The sequence below is a fragment of the Solea senegalensis genome, linkage group LG8 (genome assembly GCF_019176455.1).
Source record: "Solea senegalensis isolate Sse05_10M linkage group LG8, IFAPA_SoseM_1, whole genome shotgun sequence".
In the NCBI taxonomy this organism is placed as follows: domain Eukaryota; kingdom Metazoa; phylum Chordata; class Actinopteri; order Pleuronectiformes; family Soleidae; genus Solea; species Solea senegalensis.
In genome coordinates, this window is record NC_058028.1 from 7,543,016 (window position 1) to 7,560,237 (window position 17,222).

The window sequence follows — 17,222 nt, forward strand, 5'->3', positions numbered from 1 at the left end:
GCACTTTACACTCCACGATGTAAAGCTGCCATGAGCCGTGATATGGGGTTGAATGTCTCACCCAAGGGCACTTCAGCACACAGACTAGAGGAGCTGGAGATTGAACCCCTGGCCTTCTGGTTAGCAGACAACCTGCTCTACTACCTGCTGTGGTCCTGTGTCTGTATGAATGATCTGTATCGCTGGCCTGAGGGTAACTATACAGTATGTACTGTGTACTGTGCGTGTGTGTGTGTGGCGTCAAGCACACACGCCAACATTTTCAACTCACACTGACCAATATTATACCACATGTAGTTTCCTCAAGCTTTCCGGGTTTCATTTCTATTTGTTCTGCGCGCCTTCCACGACACTTGCAGCCCAGAATCCATGGTCTTGTCAAAGCAAACGTAACCCCAATCACAGTCCCTCAAGGAAAGTCTTGCCACATGGCAGCCATTGTGGTAATGACATACAGCAGCTCTTTCACACCAACAAGAGCAGTCTAGCATCTCCGGAAAGAGCCACGACTTTGCTTTTAACGGTGGCTGCGGCATAAAAGCTTAACGAATGGAATCACAAGTCAAATCTTGATTAAAAAAAAATGCACACAATGAGGTTTTAAAATGTTTTACAACTTAATTTCTGTTGATTGTCTCCACTTGGACTAACCCAATCGTGGCGTTTACCTTGATATTGTACCGTTTCACGCCTAGTCACACGCCATTGTTTGCAAATCAAACATCAAGAAGTTTGCTAGATGTATTTTAAAGGTTCAGCTGTTAAGAGTATTACCCAGTATTACTCTGGTGTTCCTTTTATATCGCAGTGTATAACACCGCGTGGCATGATGTGTAACTGATATGTTAATAACCCGCGATTCTCTAATTGTTCCACCGAATTCCGCTTGATGCGTCAATAATCCAATCAGATCATCCAAGCAGGACTTTTTGGTTGTTTTTTTATCACTATGTGAAATGCCACATTCTCAACTTCGGTTCAAATCTCAGTGGATGGTTTTCTTGCTGAAGCTAAACAGGGACAAAAATAAAAGTTTGACATGGCACCGGAGGAGAGAATCGATGAAGCGGGAAGCAAACATATCCAAGGTAGAAAATGTTAATGAAGCCCAAGGTGGTTCAGGGATGAAAAGTTCCCTTTCTAATGAGGTTTAATAACGGATTCATTTGGATTTGACATGAATAATAACTCCCAAAACCCTCTCCCCCGTCACATTTAATATACTGTCCATTTGTAAGGGAAGGGAGCTCCATGAAAAACCTGTAAGGAAACAAAATTCCCTCTCAGAAATGGATTTTCATTCGACTGCTAAAGACATGTCAGTGCTATTTGTAGCGTGTGCTGCTTTATCTGAGATATCAATACTGAGATTAGGTTTGGAAGAGAGACGCGGAACAGTAGGAGGTATACTCGTGGTTCACAGCGATCAATAGACTTTATCAGTGGGCTACTTCGAACTGCTGACCGACATCAAAGAGACCGGCTGCATGGGGATTCTCAGCTCACGCAATGCAGATTACGCAGCGAGGAGTGCTGGCGATGAAGCGAGGCGTGTGAGAAACAGAGAGCATTGTTCTAAAGAAAGCTGCTGAATGTCAGGTCCACATGAATCTATGTGTCTCCGTGAAAGTGAATTTACCGTTACCTCATTTTTGGTGCTGTATATTTCCAGTACGAAGGTTGAATTTCTTCGTTTGTCCCCATTGTTTGTGTAAATCTGTAAATCTGTAAAATAGCCTCTGGTGATGACAGATTATTTCCTGAATAAAACGCACTGCAGCCCTATCTCACCCGCAGATGTCTACAGTCCACGGATCACAGTTTACTATCAGTCCCTCAATCTCGGCTTAGCACTAAAAGTTTGTGGGAAGTGTGCGTTTGCGGTCAAAGCTCCACGACTTTGGAACAGTCCTTCTTTTGACCTCAGATCTGTGGACACTGTGGAATTTTTTTAAGTGCAGCTCAAGACGCTTTTGTGCAGACATGGCCATTGATTAATGTCATTTTAAAGACTTTTATTCTGTGATTTTCTCTTTGTATTGCTTTGCCTTTGTGAAGCACTAGAGTTGCCGTGTGTATGAATAGCGCTACACAAATAAACGTGCCTTGCCTTTGTGTGGTTCCTTTATGTTCTATTAATTTAGCTGCTTTGCTGTTTGAGATGTACGTTTTGTTTCCTGAGCTCTGAACCCTTGTTGGCCATGTTGACTGACTGTTTCAGCAACAATTTTTTGCACGTGGAAATTGTCATCATTTATTTCTGCAATGACGTAACGTGGTTGTCGAATTGCGCGTATATATATCGCCTTAAGCCGCGTGACGACTTGGGGGTTTGACCTGGATTCATCTTCATCAACTCTGGACTGGGTTTTGCTTGCCTGCACAAAATCGCCTGACTCAAATCCATCGTGAGGTCTTTGAGTTTCGGCTCTGCGATGGACTGTTTCGCTGCTCTACCATTTATTGCAAGCTGAAAAACATTTAGTTTCAAAGGATGTCAGCAGGCTCAGAATGATCATGCTGAGGGCAAGACTACTATGGCCTGTGATAAATGCAACATGGCCAAATTTAATGGTATATTAATAGTCACTAATACATGTATACATTAGTATAAAATAAGACTTTACTTTAGAAGTACAGAATTAATTGTTTCAATTAAAAACATGTGAACCTTTCAAACTAAGGTACTATTTAAAATTGCCGTGAAAAAAATACATGTTAGTATGGAGAAATATATAAAATTACATGTACCTTTCAAATGAATGAGATTTCTCTTAAAAAAAAAAGAAACTCCTTTACATAATGAGATGCAGTTTTTATTATGGATAATAATTGTAGAGCAATTTTACACACATTTGTATGCATATTAAGAAAATGTAATGTATAATTGACCTGCCGTTTTTTTGTCATTATTGGCATACGCCTTAAAATAACATGCTGTTGATTAATAGATAATGTTTGTCATTTTTTAAAGCGTTCTGTTTTAAAACAATTACACGGATTTACTGTAAAATTAGGATTTAGTTGTTGTTTTTTTCACAGTTTGCTCTCCGGTAACCCCACGGCTCTGAGAATAGAGTCGTCACTTTTGCTGTGGGACTGAATGATTACTAATTTTCCCAAATCAAAATGTCAATTTAAAACAACACAGATTAGAAAAAAGAAAAGAAAAAGGACACGTGTGACCCCCAGGGCTGTAAGTGGTTTTACAAATTCATGGCACCCTCCTTGTATGCCACTCAAATTATATACGTGAGTGACCTTATGTCTTATGATTCTCTTGCTGGAATGATTACTAATTATTACTTTATTTCATACCAATCACAGCCTGTGGTTAATTGTTCGTTTTTTGTCCTGTGCCAATTTGAAAAAAAAAAGTTGGAATCAACTCATATGATAAATATATCACCCAGTCAATAATAAAGTGAAGCTTGACTTAAAATTACACCCCAAATCACTCCTCTCAGACGTAGTTCACAGGAGACTTTGCTCGTCTTTCTCGCTGGAGTAAAGCCATAACTCAGAGTACAATGCGTCACACTAATGCTGCTCCCCAATTTTCAATCAGTTTTTATGCACAATAGAGCCAAGCACTGTTCTAATTGTGTTTGTATAAGATCTGTTTGGTATTACATTGGCAAACAGGGCTGTGAACCACCCACTTCCACTTCAGTGAACGAGAAAATGGGGCCTCAGCTATGTTGGCAGCGGAGGATAAATCTGCCATGCCTTGGAAACCATCACACCTAAACTGGACTGCAAATGATACCACTTACCCAAGGAGCATTTTATGATTAAGAAGTACTTGGAAAGAGCTGTTTGCTGCGAGAACAACTGTCATAAAAATCTGCCTTATGCTCACGGACACACATGCCACAGTGGAGCAAAGAGAAGCTCTGTTCTACTGACGGTCGGCCAAAATTGAGTTGTCAAAACAAGAGTAATACGTCACTACGGCCCTATCCAAAGCATCCATGTTATATGGCATATGTTAAGTCGTCTATAAAGCATTGCTCAAACAGGAGGTCATATAGATAAAATCCCAGTCCCAGCTAAAAGTAATCATTTATTTTAGAGTAAAATCATAAACTATCATGGAGGCAGAGGAAGAGGTATAAAGAAGAGAGTGAGAAGGAGCCTCAGAGAGCCGCACTGTTTGACTGAGAGCGTATAACACTGTGTGCCTACAACAATTGGACAATAGAAAACATAAAGTAGGATCTCCTAAACAAGTGTGGTAACTGGAATTAACAGTCAATGAGTTTTTTTTTCTTTTTCATTTCCATTGCTTAGTGTCGGCGAGAAAAGACAAACTAGATACTGTATTTGTCCTTAACAATGAGAGTATTTGATGTTTTGGTATGGGTTTTATGCTTACAGCATTACATAGTTTCATAGCTCAGATTTCTGGCCAAAAATTTGACATGAATTAAAGCTGCAAGCAGCATTGTGCGAGCCCTCACAGCCGCCGCCCCGCCATCAGGTGGCACTCTGCCCTTGACTCTGTTTTTATGTGCTGATGCTTTCTAGCTGCTGGTCTCACATTACAGGCCACTTCCTGTTTGGTAGCAAAATAGCGGCAAAATTCTGTCGAGTCAAGTTTATTTTTCGTACACATGTTCAGGTACGATCTCTTGTGTCAAAAATGAAGTTGCGAGCAGATCGTGCCAAAATTCCAATGGTTACTATGGCCACACCCTTTTGAAACTGCAAGCAAACTTTTCATATTTGATGTGTCTGGTACAATTGATGCGGTTTTTATGTTGGTATGATTGACGTGCTATGACGACTTCATTCATTTACGAAATTCGCAAATCGCCAAAAAGGATGCCATATTCAAAATGGCTGACTTCCTGTTGAATTGAGGCCATGGTCTCAATAGATTTTTTGGTTCGTTTTAGGCTGTTACATGATTTCACCAAGTTTCGTGAAGTTTGGTACAACTTAGTTTCGGCTTTGTCCAACTGGGTTTCACCTTTGGGGAGTGCTACTGAGCCATTTTTGCACCACTTTTACATATTTACCTTATGTTATAACTTTTTTGTCCGTTCTGATTTGTGTGCCAACTTCCCTCCGTTTTCAACAACGGTAATTACCTCAAATATTGCTATCCCTTGGAGATCCTAAAGAGTATAACCCTAAACATTAGCAGCTGTGGTGACCATTATTAACTACACTGTCACTCAAGGGTGTTTTTTTAAATAATAACTTCCTCAGAAAACCTTAAACTTACACGTACACTACTTAATCTGGTGTATTTGACCCTTTTTCAGTACTGTTGCTAATTACTGTTATTAAAAAGAGATGTTGTTAGCGCCTATATTGGTGGGAAAAGAGAGACTAAAGGAAATAAAAGTGTAAAAAGCTTCTACAGCAAACAAAGCATTAAAAGCTTGTTGTAAAATACTACTTTGCCAGCAGTACAGAGAAGGCTGCTATTAACAGCTGCAGTGACCCGAATTAAGTGGAATGTCTTTTTTTGATGAATCGCAAGTAAACTTTGAACTTGGACCTCTTCATTCATGTCTCTCTGTCATGTGTCACATGTTTTTTTTTTGTTTTCCTACTGTCGTTAATGTCACTGACACATTAATTATTACCGACAGGAAAGTTTGGGTTTAGATTTCATCAAATAGAATATACCTCAAACATTAGCACATCGGTGGTGACCTTAATTAACCATGATGTCACTAATAACCTTCTCAGAAACAAACTTCTACCCTTTTATTTCTTATCTTTATCTTTCACGTCCTACGCTCACTTTTTTTTTTTTCTCATTGCTAAGCACCGTCAGTGAAAACATAATTAACTACCATAAGGGGAACAAGTGTAAGAAGGCTACAGTTAAATATAACTAAATGTGTCTTTTTTTTGCTGCTTTGTTCATTCTTTGCATTATTATAATATAATATAATATAATATAATATAATATAATATTAAATAATATAATATAATATAATCAGAGAGCCATAACAAATAAAGTTTTAATCAATGATATGATACATTCATTAGTAAAATTACACTATCACAGGCTTTAAATGTATTTAGATACAGTTTCTTATTTCCATGACATTTTTAGGGTCATAATTAAGCTGATTGATATGATATTTATGATTTGAATGAACTTAGGCCAGAGAAAGAAGAAGCTTTTTTTTTTGGAACAAATTGGATGAAAAGAAACAGATAAAAACTCAAATATGAAACACCTTGAAGAATTTGTCAAGTATTCAGTGTTATTGGGTGAAGGCTGATAAACAGCTCTGAAATGAAAAAAAATTCCTTTAACTAACAGTTTTCACCGATGTGTTGACAAATTATGCAGACTGCGAACACATGCCATTATGATTACTTATATTTATACTTTTTTATGCATATTTTGGCAACTCAAAGCTTTAATTAAAGTGTAAACTATGCACAATCCTCGATGTTGAAGGTCCTTTTTTCCCCAGGAAAATACTGAATATTTCTGATATCTCAATATTGCATCAAAGTCAATAAGAAATCGAGGTATCGATGCCATTTTTCTCTTAGTTTGCTTAGTTTAATTGACAATAGCTGCTGACAAACTACTTCTAGAAGATTCTTTCTTTTCACTGTAGACTGTGCCACACAAAACAAATAATGTTAGGTCATCATGCTAAAATGATACAACGTATAACAATAACAATGGTTTTATAATAAATGTTGCTGACTAAGTTAGAAAATACTAAATAGAAAGAAATAAAGCAAAGGCTGTAAAACTGAGATGAGGCGAATAAAAGGAAATTACAGGGAAAGAATAAAACACATGTCATTCATTCATAAAAGCGAAATGCAGATAGGAATGTAATTATTTCGCAGGCGTTTATTAATAAACCAAACAATTTCACAGATTAAAGTATATTTAAATGTTTAAAATGATCCTGAGGGGAACGGAATAAAAAAGTAGAATAGTTTCTATAGTGTAGACATTGAGCCACTCTGCTATTACTGAGAACATAATTTTTCCACACAATATTTATACTCTATTTTGTGAATCAGTCTTATTCTAGCATTCAGGACGGCCTGTCCTAAGCATGCTGTGTCAACCTCAAGGCTCTCACACCTTTACATGTCACCAGCCGTAGCCGGATGCTGCAGATGCAGCTGTGGTGTTGATTGACCGGTGCAGCAGCAAAGTGGGAAGCCAGTGTGGGTGTTAGTTTTGACACCTTGGCACTGCGTGTCTCCTGTTCTCCTGGATACTAAGGCCCAGTTCAGACGGAAACGGCATGGAGTTTTTTTATTTGCCGTTTTCAAAAAGTTCCCCCGTGAACGCGGCATCGTTCTGGGAAAATCTCTCCACACGGAACCCCCTGAAACGACTCCAAACACACAGTCCAGTGGTAAAGGACTGTAAGTTGCACTTTAACATTACACCAAAAACAAAGAGGATGTACACGTTATTGATATAATATCAAGACGCAGAGACAGAATGAACCGAGTCGGAGGAAAGAAAGTAGTGTATTCGCTATATACTCGGAGACGCAAGGCTGGCGTTTTGGGATTTTCCCTCTCTGGGAGGTGTTTTTAAAAAATAGGTGTGGACAAAACGCCTGTCTGACGAACAAAGTATGCATATTAGAACTAGTAGTACAACTTTCCCTATACAATTTTTTTGTTCATGACATTAAGGTTTCAGAAGTGGGGCTGTGACATCATTGTTTTCCCAAGGTTGTGTAGCATTTTGAGACTCGATTTATCATACACAGGACCACGGGGCAGCACTTCTCTGCACCTGAGGAATTGGGTGACTTGCCCACAGGTACCCCAGCCTCTGGCTTGCCCTGAGATTGAATCAACCACCTTCTAGTTACGAGCGATTAATGCATGTTCGGCATTGTGCGGTTTGATTCCAGTGTCGGACGTCGCACTCATGAATCTTCCAGTGACGACACCCTCTCTGGCCAATCAGTGCAATCAGCAGTCTGTTGTTGTCACGTATATTAACAGCTCTGCTCGCTTGGAATCTCTCTAGAGCAGGTACAAAACAAAGTACCAGGTACCAGGAACTATCGCAAATGGAAATGCAAAAAGGAAACTTGCAGAGTCGCGGCGTGCCAGATCTGTGTCGTGAAAACGTCCCATCGTTGTCAGCCTTTACAACCCCAAAGACACTTCCGTCACCTCATCATAGACCCACATTTTAAATAGCACCACATTCAGTCTCTGTTCTTTTGATATAAAATCATGTTCTGACAGATTTTATGTTGCAAAAAAAAACTGCTGGACTTAAATTTAAGAGAAAGGAGAACTAAATCCCTTTCAAATGTTTTTTTCATGAAGCCTATGCCACTGCAAGAGGCCTATGAATAAATGTATACTCAAACAAGAGCTGCCGGCAGTTTGTACGGCAGTGGAAAAGTATATTATCCCAAAGCCTTTGGACCACTTTTGCATTTTCCTCTTTCCTATTGGACTTCCGAACGCAGTACCTATTTGAATCCTCAGTCTAGCACTCTCCATTAGGCTGCAGTGCATTGCTCCCCTCTGACGACTGAGTCACAAGGGCAGCAGGCATTGCTCCGAACGATGAGTCAACATATGCTCGGGGCACGTCAGCGGATCCCTGCTTAAAACTGTGATCACTTCTAACAACCTTACAGCTTCTTTTTTTTTCATGCTTTTTCTTTTTTCTAAAGTTGGTGATAAATGTAGCCTGAAATTGCCGTGTCTCTCTCCTTGCTCAGTATAACAAGTGTTTGGAAAGCAACAACTGTGAAAGTAGACAAATTATCTCTGTGACTGACAGCCTTCATGACTTCTTGTGGTATATTCTTCAATTCTCTTTCTCCATGAAATACTCTGCGTGTGCATAATGACACATTTTTAAATGTAATGTTATTTAAAAATGGTCAGTGGGGTCAATACGTATTCTGACAGTTTCTAGTTTCTCACTTTGCTAATTTACTATACTGCAAACCATATAAAAACTGCATTTGGGGAAAATAAACTTTGAATGTGACACTTTGCCAAATAGTTTCAAACATGCAATGGCAACATTTATAAAGAGACTTATTTCTTAGTCTTAACTTTCACCTGTAGTTTCAGCATATTAGAATAGCCATCCAAAACCTATCCATGTTTACACACCAGTAGTGAACACACACAAGCCAGGGAGCAATGGGAATGTGTGCCTTGCTCAGAGGCGATCCCAGCCCTTGACTTTAAAATGGATTTAAAATGGCGATCCCCTTTTTACAAGCTGAATTCATTTCATTGTTTTCATTTCTGGCATTTTTAAAGCCCTCATGACATGACTCGCAAAAACACAAGTCACTTTACTTATTTCCATTTAAAAGGAGCTGTGAGGGAGGGTCTTAGCACTGTAGCACTGCAGCTACATGACAACATCGCTAAACATTGGGCTAAATGCTAAAAAAACAGCCCAATGTTGTGGAGGACTTCTCACCACCACTGGCTCCTACAGTACAGCTGCCTTGTTAAAAGGAAACTGAGGCTAATGTTCCTGAGGTCACGTATGTTTGAACCAATACATGACGCCGAGGAGCTGCAGATGAGGGCGAGACCCCGGAAACACAGACTCGATGCAGTGCTTGATTAGACGGAAATTCGTATACTCGCATCACAATTCTCAAAGCAGATTCAAGGGCACTAAAAAACAATTGATATATTGGGAAAAACATCTCTGTCAATATTATCAGGTTGTATATGAGCATGTAGGCGACTTTTCAACCAACATACATGCAAGTCCGACTACGTCCGGACGACTTGCCGGGTCAGAGTATACATGCGGAGGAGAAAAACTATTTATTGGCCGTGTAAGTCTGACTCCGCCTCCAGTCCGACTAAGTGTATACATACAGGAGTAGTCAGACTATGAATCGCATTATCCATAGGTATGTTAATCCAATTAGGACTAGCTTCAGTTGGAATAACTTGTTTACATGACATTAAGAAAACCAAATTATTCTCTTAGTCTGACTAAAATCGGACTTTTAACATGCATGTACTGTACACGCACTGACTGTTATTGGGCTACCACGGGGACATGCTGTCTTTTCAGAGTAATCACATTATTTGCCAGAAAATGGTTATCATCAACCTTACTTTCCAATTTCTGCCAAAATCACAAGCAGCAGTCAAACATGATCCCAATGATTTGTTAGTCTGTAGAATTTGTGAATACTTCGGTTCAGTTCAGTGTGAGGTCAAGTGTACAGTATGTGTGATTTGCAGAAATGTTTATGTGCGACAAATGATTCTGGAGAGTGGCTTGTTCCTTCTTAAAATCTGTAATCGAGCTAAGAAAATCACATCAAATTGAATTTGGAATAGATCAGTCGGTCCAATTAATAGTCTAGTGGCACTATCTCTGAAATGGAATCAATAATCAATTACTTTTAAGAGCCATTTGATGCTCACAGTCGTGTTAGAATGGAAGCACACAACACTGGATTGCTTCGTTCAAATGTAAAGAACTCACACAAGATACAATATAGCTGCGTCTCTGTTCGATCCATATCCATTCTGCTGTTCTTCCACTTTGCAAAACACATGATTTGATTCAATTTAACTTAACCCCAGTAATTATACAGGCGATTTATAGCCCCAACATGGCTACTGCAGCTGAATGATTTTAACACCAATGTAAGGTCCTAAGCAGCATTCAGATTTATTGACCGAGTTTGCACACGCTTGCAATTGCTGTGAAAACGGGGGCATGTAATTGGTTCGGTCTGAGCGCGGAGGGGGTCCACACGTGTCCTTCCAAGAGTTCTTCAAACCCCGCAGGACTTTTCTGCAGCGCGGAAAGAGCATATGCTGCCCACAGCATGTATAATGACCCTCATCAAGGCCATCAATAACCATAATGGTTACCCAGACATTTATGTTACAGTTACGGAGATGAGGAATGAAGCCTTTAAGTCAGAGGGCAACCTTTGCACACACTGATTAAAAAAGAGAGAAAGAAAAGAACTCGTCCCATGCAATTTAAATGTTTTTTGACAAATAACAAAGGACAACAGCTTATTTAAGGCAATCCAGAGAGAAAAACTATAAATAAATATTGCACCCTGATATTATCGTTTGCTGCACTTCCTCTGATCTGCGACCAAGTGGCATCCAACCAACATCATTCATTTAATTATGGTTCATTGTGGTGTCTGTTGTGTCTCTGGTGTTTTGTGTCACAAATGAATGCAGTGAATACATAAAAAAGGAAAAATGATGAATTGATTTCATGTAAAAAAGAAACTACTTAAATTTAACCCTTTAACACCTACTGTAAGCCTTCTGATTATGTTTCAGACTTTGCCAATAAGGGTTATATTCGAACATGGATCCCAAGTGGGTTTGTCCATGGTTTCCATGGTGGCTCCACTCATGTTTGCACACATGGGCCCACGGCCATGCCCACTTAGTACCCAGGTAGCCTGGAAAGCATGCTAAGTGGGCATGGCCTTGAAGTGGGCAAACCCGGGTGCAAACACAGACAAACCCACTTAGGACTCACATGGACATGCAAACCTGACCTGATTCAAAATATTTCAGTCAATGAAAACACCAGGATCATCATTCTCACACTAAAACAGTCTTAACAGTGTGTGTGTGTGTGTGTGTGTGTGTGTGTGTCGGCTTGACTTTCAGCTCCTCACTCCCTTTCAGAAGAATACATCAAATTTTAATCCCTATATCACACTCACCATCTTTGATCATGCGAGTAGAATTTTTGAATCTTATACATTCTCATTTTTTAAGACACGGATGTCTAAAAGCTATAACCCCAGCCCAATATCATTTCCATGCAATATTCATGCGAGCCTTAAATGTTGCATTACTTGTCACATATTTCACATTCATCACCGTCATTTGAAAATCTGTTTGTAATTTTCTTTTTTTTAAATTAATGTGAAGCACAGAGGAAGAAGTGGTACATAAAGAGCGATTAAAAAGGTTTGCGTATGCGCGTCGTTCACTGCCGCTGTGTTACATTAACACTGACTTGATGAATGAATGAAGTCAGCGGTCTGTGCAGAAAACTGTGTAGTTTAACTACAGTCTGGTACTTTTCAGCTTTATAGCATTTGTTTGTGTGTTAGCACCAGAAAATAAGCGGCTGGTGATATTTTTGGTTAATTAACAGCACTTGTATGCAGGATTTTACAAAACATAATACATCATGATGGCAGACAATTCAAATACTGTATTTATTTATGTGGGCTTCACATGGCTGCGCTGTACTGGACTTGTTTGAGTTGAGTTGAGCTTAGGTTTCATTCATAAGTTCATAGTTTTCAATTACCTTGGCATGCTTTCGACCACTTCCTGTGGTCTTCTCCAGAAGAGTCATGTGATGTTACATGTGACGTGTCTTGCTTCCTGTTTTATACAGATTTGTCAGACAGCAGGAGATCACAGCGCCCCCTGCTGTCCTGTGGATAGCAAATATATTACAAAGCAGACAGAATGAACCTCTTTAGATTGCTTGAGTTAAGATAGAAAACATTTCACCTCTCATCCAAGATGGGGCTTCTTCAGTTCTACTCACCGGTGAGAAAAAAACAAACAAAAACATTTCATCAAAAACACTTTTCCACCACTTAGTCATGAGAGGAGAAACATCTTCAAACTTAATTCAAGTCAAAGTCCAGCACAGCAGTGGCGTGCACAGACATTTGAAATTGCAGGGGCGAAAAATGACATGACCTGGGGCCAAAGGCAGCCCGACCCTGGAGAATGAAGGGCGTCATTTTATTGTCGTTTTTTAAAGTTCTGAATGGTTTGGCACCATCTTACCTCTCAGGAACTTCTTAGTCTTCAAGCTCCATCCCGAGCTCTGAGGTCTAACAACAGGCTGCTTTTAGATGTGCCAAAATCTGCCCTCACCACTGAACATTATAAAATCGCTTTTTAAAGACCCACCTGTTCTCCTTGGCCTTCACCTCAGGATAAAAACAGTGAACCTGGACACTTCAACCATTTCACTCTTCTATTGTGAATCTCACTATTTTACTTCTATTTTTATTGATTTTATGTTTTATACCTTTTGTGTTGCTGTGCCTTGAAATCTGTAAAGCGAACTCACAATGGCATCTTAAAATTGTAAAATTCTGCATTAATGTCCAGTTGCCAGTTTTTTTAATCACTTTCGACTCGTAATTTACAAAATGGACGGCGTGCTGTGCTGGTGACCTGAACCTGGTGAATGAGACAATTGGTAACAGAACGTCTTCACTTCCCAGACGCAGAGACTTCATCCATTTTAAACACAGTCAGATCAATTAGTGTTAACACATGTTAGGCCTTCGACGGTGACGTGACCTGTAGATCAAGATGTAAATAAAGAAAAGAAAAAATCAAATACTAAAAATGTGACCTGACATTGAATCATACTGAAGAGACAAAAGCAGTGATTTCTATTGAATTTATCACCCGTCCAACAATAGAGCTGCCAACACGTCACAGAGAACCCAGCAAGTACAGTCTGTCAGATTGTGGTGGCTATGGTGTCTCAGTGACACTGAGCCAGAGCTGGCAGTGCATCTACTGCTGTGCCCGCATGCTTTACCCCAACCTCCTTTTCATATGTGTTTTCTCTCCAAGCACGGAGTAAAGCTCATATTTTAGCAGATATTGGCATTTCAGCCATGAGGCTGTCAGTCACGTATGTGCCGCTGCAGTGCATATTGCCATTACTTCTTCCAGATAAGGTGACAACAGCAGCCCTGCCGGAACAGACACGTGCCGCAGAGAATCGCACCCAAACTCACGGCTGCTAGTTGTTGTGGACCTCAACTAAGCCGTTTCCTCACTTTCTGCTGTTTTGTTCAGATGCAGCTCGGGATGTTTTAGGGTGGGAACAATAGTGTAATTGTGAACAACATTAAGCTCCTTAATTGGATGCAATAATAATAGAAAAAAAACTGTTACCGTGTGTTCACACCAAAATGCAAAGCAAATTTTCACAGCTACACACAATGCTCTGCGGTAAAGTGAGAATTGCTTTTAATAGCATTTCGACTCAATCACTTTCTGCTCAGCCTCCTCCTTCTGGCACCTGGTCTTGCCAATTCAGATTTTAATAAGATTGTCTTCATCATTTAAGGAATTATTCATTTATTTTCCCTGTAACTTTGACGCCACACGTGGAAATCAAGACATGCCACAAGCCATGATGTCATTTTTATACATTTCTCACCCAAATGTGTTGTAAAAAAATACACTCTTAATATATGCAATATTTTCTGTTGTTGTTTTTTTAAATAAATAATACATAACTTAAGGTTTTGCTGAATTTGAAATGGGCTACAACATTTCTAAAGTTCTGGAAATACTTACATTTTCCAGATTTTTGAAAAACTAAATCCAATATTGACTCTCTGGTTGTGGCCTTTAGCCAGTGACATTTAAGCTGCATAATAACACATATTTGACAGATGCCTCACTGCCCTCACTGTAACATGCGCAGAGTCCGCTGTGAGGGTGGCTGGTGCAGCTCAGAGTTAAGAGCATGACTTTGCTCCTAACCTCTAACTGGGAGTAAAAAGAGCCTGCTCTGCTGAGTGCACAGAGCTTTGAGCGGAAAGCTATCTTAGTGTTTGGACAAGGAATACTAGCATGGACACACAGGGAGACAGACTGAGAGAGAGAGAGAGAAAGAATGCTCAGAGGACACTAGGGAAAGTGCACTTCCCTTAATTGTGTTTTTATGCCGTAAGCTTCTGTTCCAGTAGGTGTTTGGGGTGTGTGTGTGTGAAGACACCACTGGGTTTTCCTGTCGGCAGCCTTTCCTAAGCAGCGCTGAGAGCCTGTGGCAGAGAACTGACTATAACCTGCAGTGACAGCAGCAGTCCAAGGGTAAATGAGCCTCACCAACATGGGTTTCCATCATCCTTAAGAGGGCTAAGGAGAAAGACTTTCCTTTGTAAGACCTGTTTGCTCCCGTGATGCGACTGTTCCTTCCACTGTGAATAAACTTGACCTTAGAGTGGACTCAACGCGCCTCGATACTCACGGCGACGGGAAAGACGAGGATCCAGAGAAACTTTTGCTCCTCGCGTTTGACATTTGATGCTCGGCGGTTCTTGTGGGCGGCCGCGTGAGCCATTAAGCCGCACTGTAAACACAATAGAGCTGTAGCAGCAGAGCTCGCCGGCCACCTGGCTAGAACAGGAGCAGCAAACACAGCTCAGCTGAAATTAAACTGCTGCCATCAGGGAGATCGGCGATGGTAAACTGAAGGAGATCGTTCATAATGAAAAGTTGCAGATGAGATTAATTGGTCGGGCTTTTGGGATCTCTCGCTTTTAGATAACCTTTTAGAATAAAGTCTATTCAGTGATGTTAGAACAAGAATGACACTTCTGCAACTACTTTAGGTTATTTGACCAATCACAAAGCATCGTGGGGAGAAAGAGGGAGAGGGTGCTCTAACAGTTTTGCATTTAGATTTCGTTGATTTAGGTCAGGGGTGTCAAACTGAAATTACCCGGGGGGCCAATGAGCGTCTATAGTCTGGTCAAGAGGGGGCCGGTCTAGAGAAAAAAAGTGGGAAAAAACAACTGTTCAGCAGCGGGAGAGAAATATGACCTTAAAATGATAACACAATATTCCATCATGATATCGCAAGTAAGATATTCATGAAGATGTCTCAGACGTAAAAAGCAGTGTTTTGCTACGGAACGATGTGTATTGCACAATATAAACAGATTTATGATGCAAAATAAATATTGTAAACAGAGAAATAAATCTTACAGTAAAGTACAGTAAATAATAACATGGACAACTCTAATGAAAATACCATCCAAGCTTTTATATATATATATATATATATATATATATATATATATATATATATATGTATATATATATATATACACTGTATATATGTACATACTGTATATATAATATATAATATAATATATATATATATATATATATATATTAAAGGGAGTCTAACAATAAACCACATGTCGATATTAGCAGTGAGTGTTGGAAACGCATGGCTAATGTACAGTAAGTGCACCACTGAATAATTATGTAACATCAGTTCTTTGTTCTTTTTCAGATATTTAAGTGCAGACATACAGTATTACACATCTTGTTACATAATTTCTTGCATGACACATATATATTAACTTTTTTGAGTGTAATGTAGCTTTATTTTTAAATAAAAGCAACTACTAGTACCGGCCATTTGTGATCTTTTCTTTTTCAACAAAGTCATTTCTCTCAAAATTCACTATTTTAGAAGCATTTTCATCAAAACCACCTCTCCACTTCTTTCACAATGCTGTCTGAGTGGATTATCACACTTTCTGTGACCCTTTAATTGTCTTAAAATCATTTCTTCAAATAATATTGAGGTTGGAAAATTGCTTGGGTGAAATAGTGAGACTCATCTTTGCCGGAATTGAGTGATTTCTTTCATTCTTTCTTATTTTTTTTGTTGCATAACATTAATCTTGTATCAACCTTGGGATTTGATTTGATTTACAACTATGAACCTGCAAGATGTTTCATTTTCAAAAAAGCTAATGAGCCAGAAAACAGCTTTCAGTCGTTCATTCGGTGCATGGAAACAGAGGTTCAGATACAAATGCGTCATTTAATTCTTCAGATGCAGTTTAAAATTACATTTTTTTTAATCCGTATATTACGAGTTGCTGGCAGAACATCCTTTATTTCGACAAATGTGTAGTAAAAATACTTTTCTTATCCGTCACATCACAGCCATAGCAACTGTTTGCTTCTCTGAGTGTTCAAACCCTGTTGGCTTTGTCTGACTATTTTTCTGGTACAATTTTGATGTGACATTTTTTATTTGACCCTCATTATTGCAGAGGTCCAGTGCCTCAGCAGGAGTGTACTCCTGTGTAGGAGGAACCCTTCCTGTCTTCTGCAATGCACTTTACTCCTGTCGGCTGCAAGCAATGTCAAAGCCATTTCATTGTGCTTTTGTTCACTAAAATCATCCTACACTATAGAAGAGGACTAAAGCACCAAAGCCTTCTATGTGTTGCACTGAGAAAATATCAAAGTGAGCCTGTTTTATGCTTAAAAGTTTGTTTTTACAAAGCTGGCAGCTGAAAAAGTGAAGATTACACAACTATCAGACAATGATTCCACGGGAACACACAGATGTAAAGGAGCAGCAGTTCTTCAAACTGAAATAAATATCCTCAACTGGTTGTATAACCAAGCAATTTTCTCTTCATCCTATTGGGAGTGTTTGAGTA